Genomic DNA, 15,415 nt, shown 5'->3' on the forward strand with positions numbered 1-15,415 from the left:
CTTTGTCGACTTCTTCATTAAAGAATTTGTGCCAGGAACCATCTGCTATGTAAGGGACAGTATGTCCATGATAAACTTTGTTGAACACTGTCCCTTCGATCCATCAGTCAATACATTATGCACAATGGATGTAGAGTCGCTATATACAAACATCCCTCAGATAGCGGCTCTACTGGTCATCCAAAAAAGACTTGACTCTCGCCCACGTCCACATACAATACCTACTCTCTTCATTCTCCAACTTCTCGAATTATGCCTGACCAGGAATTTCTTCATCTTTGATAATGTCTATTATCAACAGATCAAGGGTACGTCCATGTGGGCAATTTTTGCCCCCTTCCTGGCAATTCTCTTTATGGACGAACTTGAAACTGGATCGATCCTGTCAGACAACAACCCTTTCCGCTCAGGGATTGGATTGTGGCGTCGCTATATCGACGACATTTTCCTTATATGGAATCTTGACATCAGCACGCTGCACCAGTTCATGCATTGGCTGAACAATAATTGCGCTGATCTTAACTTTACACTCGCGCATGATAAAGCAGAAATTGCGTTCCTGGATTTGACAATCTACCACAAGGAAGGTGAATTACTCACACGCCTCTTCAGAAAGCCGACGGAGCGGAACACTCTCTTCAGCTATGACAGTAACCACCCTAGGTCACTAAAGGATTCTTTGCCTTATTCCCAGTTCTTGCGGATAAGACGCAATTGTTCATGCAAAACAGATTACTTTAGGGAGGCAAATACTTTATCCAACAAGCTGAAACACCGTGGCTACCCGCGAAGGCTAATTAAGACTGCATCAAAAAGGACATGGTACTGCCCCAGAGAGGTTTTAGTAACACCGAAAGTACGTGACAAATCAGAGAGGATAGCCTGTGTCACAACTTTCTCACCTGTGTTGCATTAAATCAGAAAATCTATCCTCAAGCATTGGCCCACGATTAACGCTGGTCCCATTAATCTAGAGAGACCCCTTTTTGCTTTCCGAAAAAGTAAGAACCTTAAAGACCATCTAGTTAGAGCGGCTCTACCAGCCCCTACAACTAGAACAACCATTGAATCAAATTGGGGCCTTCCACTTCTGCTGGGATATGTAAAATGTGGCGGGTGTAATGTTTGTGGATATACAATTGAGGCACGTAATTTCAGTCACAATGGTGTCACTGTCGAATTGCAATCTTTTTCCAATTGTAATTCTAATAATGTTGTTTATACGATACTGTGGCCTTGCCCAAAAATGTATGTGGGACAGACAACTCAGAAAGCCAAGACCCGTATTTGTCAGCATAGGAGTCGCATTAGGTGCAGGACTCCCAATGCACCATTGGTCGAAAATTTCTCAGAAAAGAACCATTCAGAGGATGATATTCGATGGACAATCCTGAAGGTCGTGAAATTGCCACAAAGGGGTGGCAACCTAGCCCAGCTCCTGAACCGCGAGGAACTTAAAAGCATCATACAATTTGATACTATTCGGAGTGGGTTGAACAAGAGTGAGGACTGGACTACTTTGCTTTAGTCTGCAACCCACAAATGAACTTGACCGAAAAAATGGACTCTGCACTCTGGTCAAATGACCTAGAACTGTTCTCTGGCTGGACAGTACATATTGTACATTGCTCTAACTGTCGTTTTGCTCCCCAAATGTGAATGTGAAATAAGCTCTTAACCTGTTTTATAATTCCTTATGGTTTATTTGAATGTCACTAACGCGTGCCCTTCACTTGCGCCGGTTTTATATATTTTCTTTTCCACTCACGTCCCAATCCCCATCCAGCCCTCACCATTATAAGATGGCCGCCACGATTGCATGCTCAATCGGCCCTGTCTCATACACTCCATAGGCACGGGACCCACGCTCGCGATCACCTGACTGCCGAGCCCAGGGCATAACAACATGGCAGCGGTGTGATCCTTAGGCTATTCGGGCGGCAAGAGCACCTCGGCGGACCAGCGCTATCATTGAGCTTAGACCCTGACATTGTTCAAAACCTGGGTAAGCCCGCTTTTCCCTTTTTTCCCTCTTAGCCTCCCGCCCCTACCCCTTATGGATCCCTGACTCCGGTTTTTGTAACCCTATTTACTCCCATCACAGCGTATCCTCTATCCAACTAAGAACGCAGGAAGCAGCGTGTAACCGCAATCGGAAGCCGCTTCTCAATATCCTAATACACTGGTGACCGCCCAAATCCTCGGTAGGTCCTTCGCTTTCAGTTTTCGGCGACCGATGCATGATCTGTCCCCACTCGGCTCACTGTCCCTCCCTTGTGCCCCTACAACGCCCGACTGCATACAATTATTCCTAGCCCAAGCAGCCGCTAGATGAATTTTCCGCTCAGCGTGCCATGCTCAGCAATACGTACCCTCCAACCCGAGGTAAGCCCCACAGTCACTCAGACTATCTCGTTACCATCTCGTATCAACCCTTTCAGCCCTTCACCAGCCTAGCTATAGGACTATGTGCACAATTTTGTTCGTAGCGCTACGTGAATGCATGCACCTATGAGCCCGGTCGGAGTTGGAACACAACTGTTGAAATACTTTCGCTAGTAAATTTCGCCATTAAACAAACACCGCGAGCCACACTCACGTTGCTCACATGGTCAAGTCCGACATTCATTTACTTCACAAAATGGTTTTCACAATGTGTTGCCGAATGATGGATCTTTGCACGCTAAGACTCACCTGTGCACATGTCCTCGGTAGAGGCATCACACCAACAGGCTCACTGCGGTTCCGAGTATTGCAAATGTGTACAAATCGTTTAAAATGCTGACTTCTTAAATTTAGACTTTCTAAAAAACGTTATTGTTCTTTCTCTTTCCCTGTTCCTTCTCTAAACAGGCGTATTGTTTATACCAGGCAAAATAATCTTGTTTCTAGTCCTGATGATGATCCTTCCTAATTAGAGCCATGGATCGAAACGTCGACTATTTTAAGTGGACATACATGTAACCATTGTGTATTTTTGTGTATGTTCTACTCTGGAGAACACTACCTACACTGATTTAAAAAGTGTCCAGGTTGCTCACTTTCTTTTGCCTGTGAAACTCTTTTTCTGTACTTCTTTTTCTACCACTGTGTCTCTTCCATTAGTACGGTACATGATTGTGCCCTACTATCAGTATTTTATTCAAATTTATTGTGTTATTCCAATTAAAAAAAATCCCTGGTGCGGCTGGACAGGAGAACTATATAGTACCTATTGTGTTCTATATTACTATTGTTTATATCTTTTAATTTGCTCAGGATCTTTGTTTTTTCAAATAAATGTCCCACTAGCATAAACAAAGATTCCCAGGTCTTCACTTTCCTTGCTAGCCTTCAGTGAGGTGGTAATTTACAATTAAGACCTATGTTATATCTAGTGTATTTATCTATGCATCTTCCGTTGCTTTGGCCCTTGCTGTTCAGCCAGTGTGAATGTACTGCCTGGAATGTTGAAGTGGTGATGATGATTGGAATGTCTGTGCCAGCCTTCAGTGAGGTGGTAATTTACAATTAAGACCTACTTAATATTGTCGCCCATCCCAGTGCATGGATACATGCACGTTGTGGATTAACTGAGGAGTCACAAATGTGGCAGCGGCTCAGAGTTTTCTTATCTCGGTCACGCTGGGCCGCTGCCAATCATCTGCGAGTGACATTTTATATCCTCTTATGTGACCTACTTTTGAATACCTTGTAAATGTCTTGAGGGCACAGGTTTCAGGTTAATGACACGCTTGGCCCAGACAACTTTGAAAATATGATACGCTGACGCTTGTAAATGCCATTGCAGTCAAATGTCAGGAACCAACAAGAACCAGCACAGCTCTGCAGGTCATGACATGTTTTTTTTGTTTTTTTGTATCATATTTAATGCCGACTGAGGGATGATTCTACGTGCTATATGGGAACAAAGGAGTGAAGATAAGAAGGATCGATGGAAAGAAAAAAAGAAAGAGAGGCAAAAGGGAATGAAAAGAAAGACAAGACAAGAAATCATACAGCCATGCCTCCAGGTGCTGCTTCAAATCGCTGAAGGGAGTCACTTTTTGCTCTGTTTTGACCATGTATGTGGCACATGTCACTAAGTGAATTATTTCTTGCCGCTTGATAAACTATATATTTGTTAGATCATTTAGGGGGGTGCATATTATGTATAAACTTGGAAGTCTGAAAGTCTGCGTCTGTCTTTACCAGACTATGGGAGTCATTTCGAGTTTGATGGAGCAGGAGAACCTCTGTAATTTTGTAGTACACCTACCCTGCCAAACGTTTAGTTCCCCATATCTACTTACAGTCGGGGAGAGGCAGGGTTTCTATGCCAGAGCTTCTGCTGGCTCTGCAGTCAGAAACCTCTGTCCTGACGGCTCTCCACGATAGTGCAGTCAGGTCATAGTGACAGTCACCCAGCCGTAATAAGAGTGGGGAGACCAGATTAGATTTCACTGGACAGTCCTGGAATGGAAACCCCTCAATGTCCTTCTTGTACAGGGAGGACGTTCCTTGAGCTTTGGGATCATTGTCTTTTTGTTTTTTTTAATAAACTCACACCTTGCAAGTTTGTTCTTTAAAAACAATACCATTGCTGGGAGAGTACATTAAACATGGTACCCACTCATCAAAGTTTTAATGTCTTCAATGGAGGCACCACAGCAGCTGCTCTAGTGAAAACAGTGTGATCTCCACCTGCCTACCAAGGAACTCTGAATATGGCCTGTGGTACTCTACCGGGGCGGCGGCCATAGCCTTTGCCGACTGGACTTGCCAGTGGGCTGACTACTGTACTCTACATCAGTACTTAGGTTTTCTATGACTCAAAGCTGTCACCTATCTGTGAAGGTCAAAAGACGAGGCCAGACTGATCATACTGGGCACCGGGCATTTCTCCGGGAGGCTAGGACGGAGGTCGTTTTTATTTCTTTAACATTTTTTTAGGCATTGACAGTTTACATAAATGCAATATTAAAGATAATAAAAAAACTAAATGATATAGACAAGAAGTAGAGGCAGTACAGTTATTTCCGTATAACACCTGCAAGTCCAATACAAGAAAAAACATTTGTATACTTCATACAGGATGGTGTGACGTCAAGGTAAATTAGAGTATTGAATGGGACCAGATGTCGAAATCCATTGGTTGCCACGACTGCCGGTGTAATTTCTGTGGTCAGATGGGCTTTTACTTCTTGTGTAACGAAGAGAGGAGAGATAAGAGAGAGAGGGATATTAGTATGAGGGAGGAGTGGGGGGAAGGGATAGAAGAGGAAGGGGATATTCCAAGTATTTAGTTGAGCAAAGAGAGTAATTAGCCGAGGTGTCGCAGCTTGGTACCATTAATGGAAGGAGCGGTGGTCTGTATGTGAGCGTCTAGGGGTAACCAAAGCAGTCTCGATTTGTTGTGGTTAAAGTTTTGATTGAGGATAGTTTTGTCTGCGCTTCTGTGTCAACATACCCAGGCCCACCAAGTGTGCTAAGAAATAGATTTGAAGTCTTTCAAATCGCAAAGGAGTGAGTCAAATAGTAGGAGTTCTATTTTGTTAAGTGGTGGTGGGTGGGGGGGGTGGGGTAGGGAGATTCCAGGTGCCTAGGCAGATTAGCACTGGGTCCAGAGTCACTTTATAGTGGATGATATTGTTTATGAATTTTTTAATGTCTTCCCATTAGGAGTTGATCATGGAGCGGTAAAAAATCATGTGCTTGAGGTCATTAAAATTGGTGGAGCAGTTCCAGCATTTGTTTGAATTTAATAGACCCTATTTGCACAGCTATTCTGGGGTCCAGATATACCTGTGTAGTAACCAGTATTTGCATTGAAGGATGACAGGGGAGATCTTCGTGCTTCCAAACTACGAGGTGAGTGTAGCCTTCCCTGAAGCAAGAGAGAGACAATTTGTTTTGGTGTTTAAGTATAGGACTGGTTGTGTATTCCGACAGAATTTTGTAGATTTTAGAGGATCTTTTGGTCATGGGATGAAAGTAAGGCAAGTTTCTTTAGTTTGCTTGGGTTCTGCGGGTTCCAGAAGGACTGGTTACGATTGATCACGACTTTGAGTTTGAGGAAGTTATACAATTCCTTGTTGGGAATATCAGAGGAAGCATGTAAAAGAGAGAACCGAATAGGGTTGGATCTGTCAATCACATCTTTAATGTAAATTACATTGTGAGTTGACCAGATGTGCCAATGGAGGGTTTTACAGTCAATTTTTATTAATGGATTGTGCCAGAGTGATGCATAGGAAGAGTGTTTCACTTTGATAGTACCTTTGCTGTCCAGATGTTTCACTGCAAGTAATGTGTTCCTGAGTATATTTAGGGAGTGTAGGGGCTTGAGGTGATTCATTGAAATAGTGGCAAGGGGGTGAACGGGAGGAAGAGATCTCTCTAGATGTCTATACATATGGGCAGGGGAAGCAGGGGGCGGGGATGGAACTAATGCATTGACTGTTTGAGTATAAATGCCATTTGAAGTTTGCTGAAGTGGGAAAGATCCACTCCACCCTTCTCTTTATCTAATAATAAGACCTTAGTAGTGATTTGTGGTTTTTTACTTCACCAAATAAATTGCAGAAAGGCTTTGTTGAGAAATTTGAAGAATGAGTCCGAAAGTTGTAGTTGGAACATACTGATTATGAAATTCACCTGTGGTGCTATTAGCATCTTGGTGCATTCTAATCTTCCCCACCAGGTCATGTGCTTCGGCAGCCATGATGAGGTCCTGTATTTTTTTCAACAGGTATTGCCAACGATTGTGGGGGAACAGATAATGTTGGGAGGAAAAACCTCTGTTTTGTCCTTGTTTAGTGTGTAACAAGAGGTTTTAGAGCAGGCATTAATCAGGTAAAGAATTTCCAGGAAGGCTGATTCCGCATCCTCAGAGAAGATGAGGGCATCATCCTCCTATGCTGCTACCTTATGAGTTGTAGAGCCAAAAGGGATGCCTTGGATGATGGAATTATGTTGAAATTCAGAAAGGAGGGGTTCTATGGCTAGAAGAAAGAGTAATGGTGAGAGGGGGCAATCCTGCCTCATGCCTGGAGATAAATTGAATTGTTCAGAGAAGGAACCATTTACCCTGACTCTGGCTTAGGGGTTATCATATAGTACGAATACCATCTGCTCGAAGGAGCTGCCAAGGTTCAATTAGCAGATTACAGATCTTAGAAAAGGCCAAGAGACCTTCTCAAAGACATTTTTAGCGTCTAAGGCCATGGTCATCACCAGGGAGTGGAGGAGAAGAGCTTTTACTAGGGCATTCGAAAATAGTCTGATGTTATCTTAGGCCAGTCATCCTTTTATGAATCCCTTCTGGGAGGGATGTATTCTTGATAGGAGCAGTTTTTCCAATCACATGGCTAAAATGTTTGCATATAATTTGCAGAGATACAGTTCTGTAGTTTTTGGTTTCTGATGGGTCTTTGTTGGCTTTGTGGATGACTTGTATTATTGCCTCTGTGAAGTTGGGCCAGTTTTGTAAATGCAGGCTTTAGGAAAGTAGGATCTGTTTTCATGGTTATCCCCACTTTTTGCTGGTGTCAGTATGTTTTTGACTAGTCTGACTGGAATGCTGCTAATCAGAACCCCAGTCACTGTGCTTCCTCCCTAATTGTGTTATGGTACGTACTTCTGTACCTCCACAATTGGCTACTGGTGTACTGCTTTAAGTCCCTAGTGTATGGCACCAAGGTACCCAGGCCATAGGTACACTAGGGGTCCCAATGGGCTGCAGCATGTATTATGCCACCCACAATAGACCACTCATGCTGTGACTATAGGCCTGCCATTGCAGCCTGTGTAAGCTGGTGCTAGCACCACTTATAACAGATATAATTTTCCTTATATCTGAGATCACCACACTTGAAACGTATAAGGCAGCCCTTTCAATACTGAAGGCAGGGTGCTAGGTTATAAGTGTGAGGGTGCCCCTGCATGAGCAGGACACCTCTACAAACCCCAGAGTCGATTCTGAAGGCTTTGTAAGTGCGGTCAGCCATTTTTTATACATATAGTGGCCATCTGTCATTACGCAATGGCTAACTATACAGTGGCTGTGCCGAACCTGGGCATGTTTGGTGTTAAACATGTTGGACTCATACCCCAACACCTTTACCTGTGTTGGAGGTATGATTCAATGCACTGGCGGGCTCCTCCGGGAATCCCAATGTACTCCAAGTAATAGCCTTTAAGGGTCTGCTAGCAAGCTAGTGCTGTTGCCGACCACAGACACAATTTTGCCCTCCTGCTGCTGAGCTGAGCTTGAGCAGCGGAGGGTAGAACAATAGGTTTCTCATCACAGGGAGGTGTGACCACCTCCCAGACAGGACTTAATGTATTGGGCTGGGGTGGGGCCGCTTGCCAGCACCACCAGACTGCTTTGAAGGGCACATTTAGTGCCCTCCTTGCATACTCCAGTTTGAGATAGTTCAGGGAGCCCTTGGATCCCGCTCTGGACTGAAACTGGACAAAGGACATGGGAGTATCCTCCCCTCTGTCCAGCCCCTCCTCTGGGAGGGACCCCTGAATCGTTTTAACCCTTTTAACCCCTTTCTTAGGGTATAAAAAGGCTTACCTGTGGGTGGGTCCTCAGATTCATCATGGAACAAGACTCAAGTCTGAAATCACGTCACTCTTCAACCATCTGGACACTTGGACTTTGCTGGACTTCGCCTGGATCTGAGAGTGCATCAATGAAGACTACTGCTGCTCCTGGTCTTGCTGTTCTGCAACTCTTCTTCGTTGTCTATGTCTGTGCTTCTTTCTGGATCTTCAACAGACTTGTGGGCATCAAGGACACTCAAAGTAATCTCCCTTGGAATGAAGGAGTCACCCCCCATTATCTGCAGGCATAGCAATGAAGCTGACTGGGCTGCTGCTCTTGACATCCCACAGACTTCGAAGGGCTTAGCAACACAGGTGGTGGTTCCTCAACTCCCACAAGGCCTGACCTGGCCTCTTTGCTATTTTGAGGCCAGTATCCCTTGTCGGAAGTGCTGAGACCAAACCCCTGTGCACTGCATACACTTGCCATTGCCAAGGCTTGTTGGCTCTGCATTCCAGAGATCTTTGGACTACAAGAAAGTCCATCCTCCAGCATCTCTTCCTGCCAAGATCTTCATCGTCACCACATCCTCTGCACTGTGGGCCTTCATCTTTGTTGATCTGCTCGAGGTTCTCTTGTGGCTCCTGTGCCTTTGACCTGTGGGTCCTATTGAGGGTCTTCTCTTGCTTCAGTTGGCTCCCCTGCTTGTTCGGGTCTGCTCTGACTCTCTAGCACTTGGTGAGTCCCTTGGACCTTGCTGGTCCCAACGTTGCTCTATCATCGTTTACAACATCTGTTGCTGCAGCCATAGCTTGTTGGTGCTCCTGCTGGACACCGACCCCCTGGGTCTCTACTTTCCACATGGGACAGGTCATGCATGGTTCCTGATCATCCTCAGCATCACCTGGTCCTCACATCTGCAGTGATAAGGTCACCGTCATCACTTCATCATCTTCCGTCATCGGTGGGTATTGCTCTTCCATGCCTCCTGGTCACCTCTGAGTGGCATAGACTGTGTCCCCTCTCTATGCAGGTTCTTCTCTTCAAGATACCACCCTTAGATTCCACCTGAGTCTTGCACCATCTTTCCCAGCGGCATCTTTACTAAAGTCCTCCATTGTGGTCTACGGCGGTTTCCGATGTCACTTCGCACCTATGCATCCGGCTTCCCTGGTGTAGGTGTACTGGTTCCTGGGGTATCCACGGGTGGTGTGACTCTCTAACCTTCTATCTTCCACAGGGTTTCTTCAGGGTCCACTGGGAAGGGTTCTTCTTCTTCAAAACTGCATCCACGACTTACCCGTTTACTGGTATTGAATACGCGGCTGTGTTTCCACTCTGCACACAGCCTCCATAGGGTTCCTAGGTACTTACCTTAGGTGGTTCCTTGTGTCCGCAGCTCTTCTCTAGTGGAGAGGTGTGGTGCAGCAGCCAGGGCACTGACTTCGGAGCACAAAGTTCACGGTTCGATCCCCAGCTCCGGCGGCAGCTAAGCTCAGCACCATGTGACTCTGGGTAATAGCTCACTTAATTTCCACGACGGCCCCCAGCGCCTTGAGACCCGTAAGGGTGAGTAGTTCACGTTTTACAAATACGGATTTACAATTTTTTACATTTTATTCTCAGTCTCTTGGTCCAAGTCCCGACTTTGGTCGCAGTTCACATTCCACTTTCTTAGGATATGGTTTGGTCTCCACCTGGAGACAACTGTGTATTGTGCTTACTTACCTCTTGCAATTGAAGTATTATTATGTATTTGTGTTAATATCTCCAGGTAGGAGATATACCAGTGTGTTAGTGAGTGTTGCATAATAAGTAGACATATTTTTATAACCACACTGTGTGGTTCTTTTTTGTTTAACCTACACTACATGATTAGATTTGGTAAAACTAGCTGCTTAACACTCCTTCTGGACTAAGCCTGAAGGCTGCACTCCACAGATACCACTTAGAGAAATTTCTACGGTTGTCTAAGATCACTGAAACCAACATAAGGGTTGTCTGGATTAGTGTAAGGTGCTTTACTTAAATAAGCGTGCACCATATACTAAGCTAGCCTCCTACAGAGGCATAAAAGTCAAAGAGGGATTTTAGGTGTGAAGTGAGTAGTGGTTGAAGAGTTGTGTACAAAAGGCCTATGAAGCCATCTGGCCCAGGAGCTTTCTTTCGTTTAACTGTTTGGATAGTTGTATCTATTTCTTCTAAATTGGTCTATTTCTTTAAGTGAAGGGAGACTATTGTTTCTGAGGTATCTTTCGCAATCTGTGATGTTTGGGTGCCAATCCGAATTGTAGAGTTTTTTGTAATATTGCGCAAAACAGCTTACTATTTCTTAGTCTAAGTTTCTGTTTTACCTGATTTGCTTTTGATTGCAATAATTAAAGCGCTCTGGCTTTTCGCTCTTAGGTAGTTGACAAGAAATTTCCCAGCCTTGTTGAATTTGCATGGTTCATTTTGCTTTGTTAATATTTAGCCATATGTGAGCTCTCTGGCTTATTAGTTTATTATAGTGGTATTTTATGGCTTTGACTTTGTTAATTGTTTCATTTGAATGTTTTGAGACTAGGAGACGCTCAAGCTGTTTTAACTTTAGATTCAAGATCCTCCCCCCCAATTTTTTTTTTTTGTAAACAAATTTTATTGGTCATCTCTCTTTTGCATACACAGCCACAAGGCACATTGTGTGATTTAACATTGGTTTTCTCACATTTTGTTTTTGCCTCTGCCATAGGAATAAAGTATTGGTATTCTCAAACAGCAGTACATTGACAACAATAACTAATCTCCTCCCCCGAGTCACCTGTTATCAGTTTCTTTGTGTCGAGTTAGGTGGAATGTATTAGCATTGCTCTAGTCGATCTAGTTGTGTGTGTGCATGGTGGGGTGATTTCAGCAAAGTATATCGCTCAGTATCCGCGCAACAGTTGGCCTTTATGCGCATGTTTTTAGTTTTATTTTTGTTGGTGATAATACTGGACATTCTGCCCTTGGATGATGCTTTCATTACTTCCCAGAGGGTTTCTGGAGAAACATCAGGAGAGAAATTGTTTTTTTAAGTAGTTGACAATAGCAGAACTTACTTCTTCCCTGCAACTGGGATCATTTAGCAGGGTTTTATTGAGGCGCAAGAGTCTATCAGGGTTTTGCATGTTGGATATCGTAATATCTACTGAAATGCAGGTATGGTAAGAGATAATGATGGGTTTGATCCTGGGGTTCGAACAGGAGGGATTTAGTTTCTGAGCGGTCAATATATAATACTTGAGTGAAAGTTATGTGGGTTTGACTAGAAAGTAAACGTGCTACCTGTTGGGTTAAAAGTTTTTATATATAAGTTAGTTTGTATGCAGTGATTACATTTTTCATTTCTGTGTGGGATTTTCCTGGCCTAAGTTTTCCTGGGGATGGTCTATCTAATACTAGATCCATTGGAAGGCTAAAGTCACCACCCAGTAGAATGTTTGAACCATTTGGAATTTCATGTTACCTTTTATTTAGGTCAACCCAAAATGTAGGGCAGATGGCTCATATATGTTGACAAGAAAGAGCTCCCGGTTGTGTTTGATGACCCATCGGCCTTCTGTATCTTTTATGTTCTTAAATACGTTATTACCTGCGTATCTGGTAGACAGTGATGACTCAGTTCTTATTATAGAGTCAGGGGAGCAAGACAGCTTCAAGTACCAATTGTTTAGGATATTTCAGGCAATGTCCTTATCTATTCTGGTCTCTTGAGTATATCCTCTCTCAGTTTATGACAGTATTCTATAATTTTCCTTATTTGGACCGGATTGAGGCCCTTTACGTTAAGCGATAAAATCTTAAGAGTGTTATTAGGCATGGTGTTTGTTGTGTGGAAGAATGTCAAGCTTAGGAGTGTCTGTCGAGCAAGGGGAAAGTATTTTATAGCTAGTCGGTATTACAAACCAAAAAATGGGTGGGCCCAGTCTGTTATACTTGGGATATCACCGGAGAGAAGGGGGAGAGTGGTGGGGAAAAGTAGAGAGAGGTAGAAGCATAGGATAGGAAGAAAGGAAGAGAGATAAATAAATAGAAATCTCAATATCAACGCACTGTATCGGAGGATGTGATGCCCCTTATTTTGCTGCAGGGGCTGTTGTGTCCAGTCTCATGTGAGCCAGATGTAATACAGTCAGAGTATGTGGAGGGTGGGATATGGGTGTGGATGAGTGTGCAGTAGGTACATGGGTAAGGGTGTGTAGGGAAGTGTGGATAAGTAATTTGTAGTATGAGCCTCATCTCGCGTGTGATGGTATGAAGATGAATGCAGAGAAGTTGACGAAGTAGCCTGAGACATTATTTGGTAATGTGGCTGTTAACAGATCAAAAAGGATATGTTGTATTTGTCAGATTGATTAAGGAGTAAGAGCAAGCAAGGAGTCCTCCTACTTGGAGATATATGAATTGAATGTGAAGGTCAAAACCATGGTATCATGAACATGTGCGTGTGTTGGAAGTGTTTACATGTAAGGGTAAAGCCTTAGGGCCTTTAGGATGTGCACTTTGGGCTGTACAGTAAGTTTACATATTAAAACATGAGTACCTTATTAGCATCAATTACATCATCTACAAGCCAGCACATCTGGAGAATGAGAAAACTGAGTGTGTCGGAGGGATGAGCGGGAAAAGAAGTGAGGAGGCTGAATATGTTTCTTAATCTTGGAGTGTTTTATTGGAGGAGTGGACAGATAACGGTTACCAACAAGAGTATAGGTTTTATTCCTTTACTTCAATTCTTCTTTTCTTCTCTTCTTCTAGGTCATCTTCTTCTTCCAGAGGGGTGTTACCCAGGGGGCTCGGGAAGTGAAGAAGGTGGCGGTAAGTATCTTGGTTTATTATAGTTATGTTTATGATAGTATCCTTCACCACACCCCTGGGTGATTGAAAGGGATCAGAACCTAAGCTTAAAATTTGTGAATTAGAGGTAGGAGATCCCCATCATTCGGTTTGGTAGACTTACTACTTTTGTTTTGTTTGGACTCCCACCCCACTAAAGGTAGAAAAAGGAAACGAGATAAAGAGAGAGAGAGAGAAAAAAATACATGATACAAAAGATTGCTGTCAAAACAATAACAGCAGCAGGGCTATTCACTGCTTAATCTGGATATGACTGACGCTTGTCACTTCGTTTGCTATCTGGTTTATTTACAATAATCAGTCGAGATTAGTTTGTTGCACTACTCCCTGGGTGCTAACAAATAGAAATATCTAGAAAAATAAGGAATACAACATAGCAAGCCAAAATAAAACAACAACAAAAAAACAAGCAAAACCTCTTCAGAACGACTGTACGGCATTCTCGCCGCAATCCTCCTTGCGTCCTACATCAATTAACCCAACCTGTGTTCAACCTGACCCTCCCTTTAACTCCCTTGCTCGTCTGGAGCAACTACAGCAAATGCCGCAACTCTCCTGAGTTCCGGCGGCATATATGTATCCCTCGTGGGCGTCCACCACTCCTCACTCCAGTTCTCTGGAGTTTCGATGTCTTCATCCTCCTCACCGTTCATGCAGGTTTCTTCGATCAGTCTCTGCTCGGTGTCCGGCAGCGTCTCTCTCGATCTGTTGCTCTCAGCAACTTACAGGTATCCCCAACTCCGCCTTTGCACTCTCCTCGTGGTTTGGTGACGTCTTTGTCTCCTCTGTCTAGGCTCTCGGATTGGTCCCAAGCCCTAGCAGGTCCGCCTTATTCCTGTGCAGGGCAAGGAGAGTCAGTTTGCGTTCGATGAATCCTTTGTCTTTCTTCCTTCCAGGAGTGTTGTCATCTGTGTTCAGAGTACGAGCAGGGGAACTGCAGTGGAAAAGGTGAGTCATGCGATTCTTTCCGTGGGTTACCTGACTCTTTCTTACATTGAGGCTTATCTGAGTGGACAGGGAGCACTCATGAAGGGTCACTAAATGTTCATTGCACTGATCCATCAGAAGGACATGTCTTGTTGTTGCTCATTTTGGATGTAGGATTGAAGTTCAGTGGGACCATCAAAAATTAAAGTCGTTCCCATGTTGTCAACCCCCTACTCCCTCTCCCACCCCTCCACAATCGTACTTTGCTGTTACGTTTCATTTCATACAGGTGCAGTGTCCCTCTATCCGATGAACAGGTATCTCTCAGCGTCTCCTCCCAGGCCCTCCCTCCGGCGCCCGTGTGGACTTGTAGGCAGGTAATGAGCTCCTCTCTATCCCAGCCCCCCATCCAGGCCATGGTAGTGTCTCCACCTGGACCAAACCTTTCAAAACTTCCTAGGACACCCTCTAGATTTATAGGTCACTCTCTCGGCAGCCATGTAAAGGTCCAGCCCTCTTCTCCACTCCTCCAACTCCGGGAAGCATGCTGATTCTTGATTCAGCCTCACCAGTACGTATAAATAAGGATTTGAGGTTGTTCCGCAAGGCAGAGATCTCAGTTTGTAGGAGATCAGTGTTCACTTTGGTGCTTTTTGTCAGTTCTTGTAGAGAGGAGAGATTGCGAAGGATTAGTTCCATTTTATTGCTGACATCTAAGACTTGTTTTGGCTGACAAGCGAATCACTTATAGGCGGGACTTGTTAGGACCTTTTGAGAGATGCTTTTTGTTCTTTGCTGTCCTTGTGCTCCTTCGCATTTCTGTAGTCTTTTTTGTCAGCCATTATGCGATGAAATAGTAGACTGGTAAACTGAGAGTGGGTATGTCCATTTCTGTAAGTGAGCTGGTTGACCCCTTTAGAGGGTTGTGATTTATTGTGAGATACTATGTTAAAGTGTGCTCTGTATCTGCTATGGGTATGATGTTCAGTAGAATTATTTTTGATTACACTCTGATAACTTGTATAAGAGACAGCTCCACTCTTTCATTTCAGTCTCAGGGTAGGAAGAGAAACGTAT

The sequence above is a fragment of the Lissotriton helveticus genome, chromosome 1_1 (genome assembly GCF_964261635.1).
Source record: "Lissotriton helveticus chromosome 1_1, aLisHel1.1, whole genome shotgun sequence".
Taxonomy (NCBI): domain Eukaryota; kingdom Metazoa; phylum Chordata; class Amphibia; order Caudata; family Salamandridae; genus Lissotriton; species Lissotriton helveticus.